The following is a 12,470-nucleotide window of genomic DNA, read 5'->3' on the forward strand; positions in this document are numbered from 1 at the left end:
TGGAGCATGTCCAGAGAAGGGCAATGAAGCTGGTGAGGGGTCTGGAGCACAAGTCTTATGAGGAGCGGCTGAGGGAACTGGGGTTGTTTAGTCTGGAGAAGAGGAGGCTGAGGGGAGACCTTATCACTCTCTACAACTACCTGAAAGGGGGTTGTGGCGAGGTGGGTGTTGGCCTTTTCTCCCAAATAAGCAGCGATAGGACAAGACGAAATGGCCTCAAGTTGCGCCAGGGGAGGTTTAGATTGGGCATTAGGAAAAATTTCTTCACTGAGAGGGTGGTCGAACATTGGAACAGGCTGCCCAGGGAGGTGGTGGAGTCGCCATCCCTGGAAGTGTTCAAAAAACGTGTGGATGTGGCACTTCAGGACATGGTTTAGGGAACATGGTGGCGCTGGATTAATAGCTGGACTTGATGATCTTGAATCACAGAATCACAGAATCACAGAATCACTAGGTTGGAAAGGACCTTCTTGAAGGTCCATTTTCACAGAATCAGTTCCAACCTAGTGATTCTGTGGTTCTGTGAAAATCTTCAGTGATTAGAGGAAGTAATCAACAGAACCCGCACACCTACCACTGCTGCATGAAGACTGCAGCAGTGTGGTTTCATTTTCTGGGTATGAAACCACCAGCAGATGGGTTTCATTTTCTGGATATTTTGTTTCTTTTACACAGTGAGTTCTCCAGGCCAGGACACATTGCTAAATTTATAATTTGAGGTCACCAGGAACAAAAGAAAAGGAGCATAGCTATGCCGTGACTGGAAATCAGTATCAGCATTCTGTAATAATGTCCTGCCAGTACCCAGGCAAGTTACAGGTACTGGCTGTGGCTCTGTTTGTCAGCTTTTAAATAAAGTTGATAATCTTTCCCCTCTCATCTGTCTCCTCTACTTGCACTGCTAGGGACAAGAACTGCTTCTTCTGTATTTCTCAAAATCACTTGTCAGAATGGGGTTGATAACTTGGTTGGGACCTCTGCAATGCAATATTATAAATAATTAATAAAAATTTCTACAACAATGCTCTTCCTTGGTTTGCTAGTCAATTATTCAACAGTTTTAATCTTCAGTTTTAGAGTAAAGCTTCTTCCTGTTCTTCACTCTCTTCTTTCTTTTGCTCTACTGATTTAATATTTAATTAGGATTTTAAACATGGAAATATTTGTATATATATTTAATTTTATGTATTTGAGAAACACAGCAGAACTACTGTACATTCAGGTGATCAAGTACAGGTTCAGATTCTTTACACAGACTGAAGGGAAACAGTATTGCAGTAAGGGTGCAAGAGGCATAGGTGCGTACATTTCAGGAAAAATTTCTCTACTAGTTGTTATCGTCTATAATGGAGGGGTTTAAATAGTATTCAAACTTAGAACTAAGCTAGAAATAAAATCTAAGGTATGAAGCAGAATAGGCATTTTTTTAGGCATTTAAAACTTTATAAATCAATATTTATCTTGACAAAAACTCAGGAAGGCAGCACCATGAAATTAAGTTAATTAATTATTCCCAAGCCAGTAATGGCCTTTCAAGCATTTAAATATTTTCCAGCTAATAGACACAGGAGAACAATTTCTCTGGGGCTGGCAGCTAATTCAGACTTGTTTTTATCTCCTCGCTGGTATTTTCTGAGCATATTTGGCCACCCTTCGCTGCATTTGCACATTAGTGAAGTGTGTGGCAATGGATTTATGAGGCTGAGTGCCATAATCATCCCTGCTCTGGTGTGGGCTCAGAGACAGCACACAGATCTTCTCATCCCCTGTGGGGTGTGCTTCTCACCACAGTTTAGAGGCTTAGAGATGCCCTGCTGGCATTGGCAGCTGCTCTCCTTTCTGGCACCTTTCTGCCCTTCTTTGTTCCCAAGGCATCCTTCTAGCTGGACCTACTGAGCAGGCAGCAGTGGCATGAAGTTGCTTTCCTGACTCTGCTGGACACCCTTCTCGAGGGAGGAGAGTCACATCTCCCAACAAGCCAATGAAAAAGACTTGTCTGGTGACACTAGAGAAGCCCTCAGATATCCAGAATAAATAAAAAAAAAAAAAACCACAGGCAGAGGATTTCTTTGTGAACAGTCAAGTCCTCTGTGAGTGTGGTTACCTTCAAATAAGCCATGCAGTGCCTCCACTTCTACACAAAGTAGTCGAAACCCCTTGTTTCTATTTGCTTAGTTAGACAGACTTTGTCAAAATATTCTACTCCAGAACGAAGGGCTACTTAACGTGTTTGCAAATAGAAAAGAGAAATGTGAAAGAAAAATATTTCATATATTTATTTGGGGTTTCCCATTTACATCCCCAAACCACAAAATATTTATGCATGAGGTTAACATTAAATGTTACACATGTGATTAAACGCTATGCTGAACCAAGTCCTGGCTCTCCTCTTTTCCAAGAGGTCTTCTCCAAACTGAGGTTTGTATATAAGCAGTTCCTTAGCTTTTATCATAATTGTTAAATCATTATTGTTCAAAGTATGAATATATCATATTTAGTCAAGCTCTATTGTGCTGATTTTTTAAGTATAAAAAGTTGTTCATTCTAATTTAGTGATCTGGAGCCTGATTTCTTGCTCCATTATATTGATGCAATAGCATGAAATAATAGAATAATCAAGTCTGTCTACACGTAAAAAGTGGGAGTGCCTTTCCAAGCCTCAGCAGAACTCCATACTGTTTGCCAGCTCAGCCAGGAACCACACACATTTCAGTTTGCTGTCATTGAACATGAAGCCCAAAAGCACGTTGGAGAAGGAGAGAGCAATACGCATTCGCCCTGTCTCAGACCTGGCATACGACACGGTTGTAGGAACCACTGGTTCTACATGCAGTTTCTCTGGTGGGTATAGAGACCTACCAATACTCAAGACGACTGGTCTAAGGCCAGCATAAGTTTGTATATCACAGCACCCTGCTGAAGTAATTCCTTCACCATAGTTTAGACACATGCTGAAAGACGGGAAGGACCAAGACTAATTTACATTCAGTCAAGAAACGCTCACTCAGTCTCATCACTGTAAATCCTAAATATGAAATCTGTGACTGAGACAACACACATTTAATTGGCTTGGTTACAGTTGTGTATTCAAAGCCATATTTTATTTAAATTCAACATTATTACTGTGGAATTTCTCCATTGTTTTTTACTAAACTTCACAGGAAAACACAACTGGAAATATTATGAGGCGTTAACAAGAGGGATTTTAATGAAGTTTTAAGAGTATGAGCTGCTAAAATTAGGCCTATATTGGGAAGATGATTTCAACTGTATTTCTGTGTTAATTACTATCACCTCAAAAGAAAGTTTGTGGCTTACTTATCTTTTAATTAGGCTTTTGTTTTTATTATGTTTGTCTACAGTTTTAAAAAAATGTATTTTAGTCTGGTCCTGAACATTTCTCTGGAATTCAGTGGGCTGTGCATGAATAAAGTATTTACAGGATCAAACATCTCTTCTGTAAAAAGTTGGCTCTGTTTTTAATGGCAATGGGCTAAAACTAATTCCTCATTAATATAATGTTACACAATGTAGAACATAATAATGAGTCATTTTCATAGATTTGATTGCAAGAATAGATTAGAGTGTATGTGAACATTCAGACAGAAATACTACCTTTGTTTATAATACAATGTGATTATACTTCTTTGTTTTTTTTACTGGTTTTGTGATGCAAATATATTTTAACCTGTTTTTATCCTTTTTGAACAAAACACTTAAAAAAGATTACCCTTTGTCATCACTTATGTTAACATCTACAGATATTCAATGGTTACTGAATTCTTGTAGCTGACTTCCCATTTAGTGGTTCCTTTACTATCTGTCCTTAGTTTTTGTTCAGGATGTCCCAATTAGTGATCTAATGTCTTATTTACATATTGATCATCTTACATAATTCATATTTCATACTATGTGAGGGCACATGTGCAACAAAAATAGAATATACCTAGATCTTTTTCAACTTCTTAGAAAAATAACATATTCTGATCCAGCAAATACTACTGAGAACTGAAGTCTTTCCAATACTATGCAGTCATCAGCAGACCCAACAGGACTTCTTTGAGATTACTGTATCACAAATAGAGATTTAATTGACTGCTCTACAGAGCCCTTGTTTCCTCTGCAGCTTCTAAAATCTCCTATTAAAATTGATGTTGTTGTAGTAATGAACTGTCGTATCTCTGGCACAATTTCTAGACCACACAACTCCGAAATCTGGCAATAATTTTTTTTTAAAATATAACTAGAGGCTTTACTTTTGCTGAATTAGTTATTTACTTGGGCATTTCGGAATGGCTGTTCAACAGGTGTGTGCACTCACACAAGCTAAAGTAAATGAATCTGGGACATGATGGCACATTTTCCATTCTCAATGTAACCAATTGTAACTTGACAAATTATTGTGCATTTTGGGTCTCAGAAAATTATGGTTTTTTGGCAGAGAACATAACCAGCTCTTTTTTCAAAGATGCTTTTCTACTTTTTTTGTTTTACTAGTCACAGATCAACATTGCATCCAGGACTGCATCATCCTAAGCCTAGCGCAAACACCGAACAAAGAGACGATCCTTGCCCCACAGATCAGTAATTATGAATTTGAACATAAGGAATACTGTACAGAGACAGACAGAATGAAAATCTCAGAAGCTAAGAAACTTCAGAACTTTGCATAGGTTTGCCACTGCAAAAATCCTGCAGGCGTTAGGTCAAAAAAAGAGAAGCTTAAGGGACTTTCAAAGGAGATCAGCAAAGTTTTATTGTAGGCATTGTCAGGGAGTTCATTTGAAACACTGGGGAAGGAGGAAGGAAGATATTTTGAAGGAAAACTATTTGAAAAATGAGATGGGTGAGAGACTCAGGGACAGGACTGACATCTTCATGGTGAATATGAAATGATAGATAGGACAGAAGAGATCATGGAAGACCCTGAAAATGAAAAAGCCTCTTATATTTTACATTATAAAAAAGAAAGAATGAGTGAAGCAATACACTAAGAAGGATATGGTCAAAAGGAGGAGTAACAATAGTCTTTGCATCACTGTTCTAAATAGATATGAAAAATATTTGTATTACAGTCTCAGGAGTTCTACTGAGAATAAAAAAAAAAGATAACAGAGACAAGTAGGGGGAAAAGGAAAATCTGTTTTATCTATGCCCATCTCTGACTAAACATCCTGCTGAAGAAACATGTCAATTAAAATCTTGGCATGCAGGGAGATGTTTAGAATAGAACCAATTTTGAGAATTATCCATGTATATGGATATATACAGCTGAATATGAACGATAACAAAAACAACTTTGACCCTAAAGCGTTGTCTGCACTTTGTTTTTGATCACCAAGAAATTCTCAATATACTTTTCCTGATCCTTCGTTCTTGTTCCTTCTCCCTCTCCACAAAATAGTCTCTTAAGTATGGCAAAGCAGTTTGCTTAGAAATCCTTCATCAATTGCCTACTACTGCACCTGGAGGGAAATTCAGCTATGTGTAAAATGTCAGACAATTTAAGCCACTTGGTGTAATTAGAGAGGAGTTTACAGAGTGCCTGGACTTTCAACTAGCCCTAGATTAAAGGAAAAAATAACTTTTTTATTCTGAACAAACCATCCCTTCTGGTATTGTGAAATGCAACAGATGGAGTGCTTATGTTATTCAGAGGGATATACATAGAGTCCTAAATGCATATAGACAAGAGCTTGTCACTCTTTTTCATGGAAGTCAAAGTCTAATAAAATTTAAAAAAATGATTTTATCAGTACACTGATTCCAAAGCATATAATAACCTAGGCTTAGTACTAGTTTTTTGCCTAGTCACCACCCCTTCAAATTCTGGACTCTCCTTTATCTGTAAAAAAGGTAAAGTAGAAATCAAAGTTAACTCCACTTCTACTAACAGATACAGCACAGTAAGGTAAACACACCACTTTCCTCTGAGCAGAAGCTTAGCAGAAATACTGGAAAAGTTTGACTGATAGATTTATCTCAATACTCATTGTCCTGAGAGAGATCAAATAGGCACTTAAAGCTGTAGTTGAGCAAAGCCATATATTGTTGTTTTATGAAGTCTTACAACAGAAAAATGTTTTTTGTGAATTGCTGAGGACCAAACTTTGCCAAGTCCCAGAAGAAAACTTCTGTGAAGCTAAGTCATTGAGTACGTATTGGCACCAATGTAGACTTTTCAAAAGTTAAAACCTCTACTGTGCTTGAACAACTACCATGCTTCCTAAAAATTATGAAGTACTCTCATTTTTTAATAGCCTGACAGTGCCTTCTGCTAAGAATTTTTCCTAGTAAACCTAAACCAGAAACATTTAACACTTTGGTGTGCCACACTGTGTAGAACACAACAGCCTTGTGGCAACAAGGCTGCTGGGCCCTTTTGAGCTACATCCAGTCATAGTACTCCACAGACCAAGGGTGTTTTGACCAGATAATACATCTTTGAGTTCATGTGGTCATAAAGATCTCCCTGTCTCTATGCCAAGATCAAGGTCATAGATTCCACCTTCTCCCTCCTTAGGACATAGAGCATTTCTATTTCACTTTCTCCTACCTCACCACAATCACTGATGAGTATATTGTGCCCTAAAATATGAAACCACCTAAAATACAAATCTCTTGAATGGATAAATTGATAGTCTGACATCAGTCAATGAGCTGGCATACACTTGAATGAAAGAAGAATTTGGCATACTCATTATACTTTCTGAGCCAACGTCTTCTCATAGATTTCCATGGATTAATTCCACACTGGTGATTAGGTAAATCCTTATTAATCTGTGTGTTTGAAATAGCTTGACATCTTGTGAATTTTCAGAAATTTCCATGATTGGTCTTTGAGTTTCCATACAACATCAGTATTAAAGTGGAAAAAGAAGACTGTAAGGTTGATAAAAGCCTTTGCAATATGATTAGAAATTCCTGGCACGTGATGACATTTAAAAGATATATTAAACATCAAACACTTTAAAACCACATCCTTCATTAACTTTACAGCAGAGTAAATTTAGGATGGAGAGTGTGAAATGGAAAGGAATTTAATACAAACCAAAGGAGGAAGGCAAAAGAAACGCTGCCCTTCTCCACTTATCACTGAAATGCTTTTTCTCCTTCTTTCTACTCTCCTTTTCCCCTGAGTGATCAGAAAGAGCATGTGCGTGTGTCAAATGATTCTGGTTTTGGTTTTCTTTGCCTGTTCTTTTCCTCTGTCCATTTTGCTGGTTGTCATAGTTACAGTGACCTCAGTCCTCCTCATCTTTCAGGGTCTTACAAGGATTTTTTTAAGCTTTCTCTTGTAACAGGGCTTTGCAATGCCAGCTTGTCCAATTCTTTAACTGTTATTGTGTTTCTTAATCTATTTGTCCCAGCAATCTCTCCCTTTCCCATGCTGTGTCCTGACAGACTCCTCAGAACAGGCGAGAGTGCTCAGTTTTCATCTTCACTCCAGTATCAGTTTCCTTCTGACAAAACTTCCCGACTTTGATCTTTCCTTTTCTAACCTTTAAGTAATATTTTGGCCTTGTCTTCATGTAGCTTTAAAATGATATTTTTATAGGTCTTTTAGAATGAGTTAAACCAGTCAGCCTCAGAACTGTAGTATCTCAAACTGCTTTTGCTGTTTTTTTTTTTTTTTTACTTCAGTCCCATCCTCTGACTTGTGGCTATGAAGGAATCTGACCAAGGGGTTTTTGCTGTACTAGACAGAGCCAAGGTCAACCTTGAAATCACAGAAACATGAGATGGCACTTGGCTTCTCCTCAACACTTAATAGGCTCTAGCAAAGGGTCTTGTATCCTACCTCCCGGTCAGGCTACTACTCTTACAACTGCTGCCATAAAAGGGACTAATCACTGGCAGGGAGGAACAAGTACGGTGCTAAGTCAGGGGTTAGCAGCTCTTACTAGATCCAGGGCTTATCTCAGGGAATGTGAGTATATCCCTTTTGGCACAGAAAACTCTGACTCCTTATTGGACTGGCTCTGCTTGACAGATTTGGCCAAAACTTTGAGTAAGGACTGGGATCTCTACGATGAGTTTCATATTAGCAATCAATCAAACACGTTTCAGAAACAAGTTTTGTCTGTATCTTCTGTTACTAATTCAGAAATAGACAGTAGACCTGAGGATAACTAATCAGTTATACAAGCACACACATTATAGTTATAGCAATGATGATATAACAGACATATATTAGGTATATAGTATATATAAGATCTAATTTTTAAAAAACATACATATGACACATATATTAAAAATACATCTGAAACAGAAATACTGATGGGAAATGTACACAACTGCATCTTCAATGGATACCTGCAGCACTCTAGTGGCCATTCTTCATAAATGCAACATCAAAAGCTGGAAATTATTTTGGACACTTAAAGGAAAAAAGACCCTAAAAACAAAAAATAAATGTCTACAGAGTTAGACATGAAAGTTCTGAAAATAAGAAATAACATACTGTGTGCACACTCATTAAATTTATTCAAGCAAACCTGTTTTAATTTAACAGCATTCTTGCTCTGCATTACAAATATAATGAAAGTAGTTGGGAGTGGAATGCATTATAGTTCGTGGTCATTTTATCTTTTGATGTACTAGCTCACCAGTTCAAGACAACTTAATTACTGGGAGCTTTACATAACTTTTCCTTCATCTCACTGTCTGTAGGAGGGAAATAATAAGCAATATAAATGGGGAAAGAAAAGACTCTCTCCAGCCTTATCAAGTCCTTTCAAAAAAAGGATTTTTTTTCCTTGCAATGCTTTTCCTATCATTGTGGGATGTCTATTTTCAGTTCCTGAAGTAATAGATTTTATATCTTTTCGTATGGAAGAGTGTCGTGGTTTAACCCCAACCAACAACTATGAACCACGCAGTTGCTCGCTCACTCTCCCACGGTGGGATGGGGGAGAGAATCAGAAGTGTAAAAGTGAGAAAACTCGTGGGTTGAGATAAAGTCAGTTTAATAGAGAAAGGAAAAGCTGTGCATGCAAGCTGAGCAAAACAAGGAATTCATTCACCACTTCCCATCAGCAGGCAGGTGTTCAGCCATCTCCAACGAAGCAGGGCTCCATCATGCATAATGGTTACTAAGGAAGACAAACACCATCGCTCTGAACATTCCCCGTTCCTTCTTCTTTGTCCCAGCTTTATATACCGAGCATGATGTCATATGGTATGGAATATCCCTTTGGTCATTTGACAGTTGGGGTCAGCTCTCCCGGCTGTATCCCCTGCCAACATCTTGTGCACCCCCAGCCTACTCGATGGTGGGGTGGTGTGAGAAGCAGAAAAGGCCTTGACTGTGTGTAAGCACTGCTCAGAAATAATGAAAACATTCCATTATTTTCAACATTATTTTCAGCACAAATCCAGAACATAGCCTCATACTAGCTACTATGAAGAAAAGTAACTCTATCCCAGCAAAAAACAGCAGAAAGAGTAAAAAAAAAATTAATACATCTCTCTGTGTAAAAAAGGATTTTTACTTGTTTTATTTTAATATTCAGCTTGGTTTCTTATTCACCTCATTTGTTTAATTAGCATCCATAAACTGCTAAACAGGGAAGCGTGGAAGTGATTCTATACAATGAGCTGTGACTGTAAGAGTAATGAAAAATAGTAAATTATGTCATATGCATATTCATACACTTTGTTTCACAAGAGTGTCTAAATATCAAGTACAAGAATTAATATTTGCATGTTATTTCAGCTTTCATCATATTTATGTGTGTTTTACCAGCTGGAACTCATATAGAATATGGAAAAGTACATATGGATATTCTATTCATATGATTCTTTTTTCAAGGAAGGTTGTAAACAAAAATGTGTCAGTAATTTTGTGTTAGGAGGGAGAGACATTCAAATACCAAAATGCTGGACAGTTAATGATTCTTAATCAATTAGAATGAGAAGGCAAGACACAAACGTTAAGAAATGACGAAGTCAAGGATAGTGGATTTGGGTCTCTGCACTGTACTCTAACCAGAAGCAGGTCTTGAGCACAAAGATGAAGAATAGGGCATATATTACTTCTATATTCTCTTACAGCAAATGGAGAGGTAATGGATGCTAGAACATTAACATTTTCCAAAATATCCTGTTTAAATAACTGGAACAATGCTATGTAATGAAACAAGGAACTATTATGATGTGTATGTTTGCTCCTCCAGGAGCTTTCTTTACTATAGAAAACCTCAGGGAAATGTGGCCACAACCAATCTTTTATTATTCAGAAGGGGCAAATCAGAGTTCTGAGGTTTTCCAGCACTTTCACAATTCAGGATGATAATTGGATGGATCTTTGCTTCCCTCCACAGACAAGCTTTGCTTAGAATTTCCAGTTTAGTAGCTGCTTTCATTCAGCTGTGAATCTTTTCAGACAGTTTGAGAGACTGCAGAGAGGACAGCACTTTAATAATAGAAAGAAGCAAAGTTGGGATCCATCCACCTGCACTGAAATTTTAAGAACGCAGCAAAGCTGTCCTTCTCAGGGAAGCATCCACAGTACTTACATATAGTCAAGGATGAAATACGGTGCCTTTAAGTTTCCAAAGAAAGATCCTGTCTCCCCAGGTGACATACTTTAACTCCTAACTAAAACTGAAGCACCCATTCTGAAGACATTCAAAGCTTCCTCTCTGTCTTTGCTCGTTATTTGGGGAACTGAAGTTGTTTCATATACCCTTAATTCAGCAGCATACTAGCTTAGTTGTTGATCCCTTATTCCCATCACAGTGCCACCACTGAAGCTGCAGCAACACAGCTGGGTCAGGGAAAATACTTGGCTTGGATGGATAAATTCAATCCCACTAACAGTTGCAAGGACAAATGAGAATACATTAAGACAAACATTATCAAACTGTAACTTTTAGTAGTATGGTTGAATAGGAGTGGAGATTTTGAATAGCTGGAAGTTAGATAGTCAGGAGATTGCCTCAAATAAACATTAAGAATCTTATGAAATGCATTAATATCAATAACATTTTTCATTTTTCCATGGTTACCAACCATATGTTAGGTACAAGAGAAAACAGTATCAAAGCTGTGAGTTTTTGCACAAGCTTTATCAGAACAAAGGAACAGTTGCTCAACATGATGCTCTGGACATTATTCAAAACAAACAGGAAAACAACTGTATTGTACTTCCATGGATGGGCCAGGAGCTCAGTCTTTAATGGGAAGTGTGCTGAAAGCACTGGTGACCAAATGGGCCGATCAAAGCTGCCTGTGCATGACATGCAGCTGAGGAAATCTGACACCAGAGCAATGAATTCCTTCTCTTTGGCTGAATCCTAAAACAAATGAAACTGGTGGAGCTCAACTTTTGTCAGACTTAGATGCTGTTTGTTCATATATATAACTAAACACCACCAGCTAATCTCTTTCACTAGTGCTGCTACCTGTTGGCCAAAACTCATCTGCACAATTGAACCTGGATGTAATGATGAATAAGAATAACATAGTACGAACACCACAAGGTCTGTGACCAGTCGTAGCCACAGAGAAATTTAGCAGCTTAGTCTGAGGTGACACATGTGGGACTATTGCAGCTGGCCGCCAAGAATGTATGAACAGAGAGGACAAGAGGAAAAGTAAGACAATAACCATGAGAAGGAGTCCAGTTTAAGTATGGTACTTCTAAGCAACAGAATAAATGGAAAATGTATTTCATACAAGGTACTATCACATGTCATTATGAAGACAGCAGAACGAAAAACAAAGAAATTGGCAATGGTCAGGTTTTAACTAAAATTCTAGAATTTTAAAATTGTTTGAGGCGTACATTGGTGAATATCAGCTTAGACCCTTTGGCTTTGATGGACTTATATCTGTTTACATAATCTGAAGAAATTATTTTTTCATGGGCATGTCTTTATTCATTTGATACTTTTCTGTCAATTTGGATGTCTAACGAATAATAATTTTATTTGAAAAATAAACCTTTAATAAGGTTCTACAACACAGTGCATCTCCATTAGTCAATAGCTACGTGATGAGAAGAATGTATAATATACGTCTCTGATTAACAGAGAGAGTTACTGCATATGAATGTACTACTGCTTATTTGTAAGCAAGATGCTACTGTGCTAATGCAAAGTAAAATGTGTGTGACAGGAGGAGATTTAATCTTAATGACTTGAGAGCGCTTCTCCAGTTTTAATTCCTAAATCCAGCTATAGATGCAGCACTAGTGTTCAAATTTGTGTGCATGTTTAAAAGCATACTTGATTCCCCCTTCCTTTCTCTCTCTCTCCTACAAACTATGGACAATATTAAGTACACTGTAATCAGGGCTTGAAAAATACTCACACGTTAAGAAAAAGACATCTTCCCCTTGGCAAATGTCATCACCACTGCAAAGGTCAAGCTTTGATTTCACCTCTTCCATTTGGGAGGATAATTGCCTAAATCACAGAATCACAGAATCACTAGGTTGGAAAGGACTTTTAAGATCATCAAGT

Source organism: Phaethon aethereus, assembly GCF_964289735.1.
Source record: "Phaethon aethereus genome assembly, chromosome: 3".
In the NCBI taxonomy this organism is placed as follows: Eukaryota; Metazoa; Chordata; class Aves; order Phaethontiformes; family Phaethontidae; genus Phaethon; species Phaethon aethereus.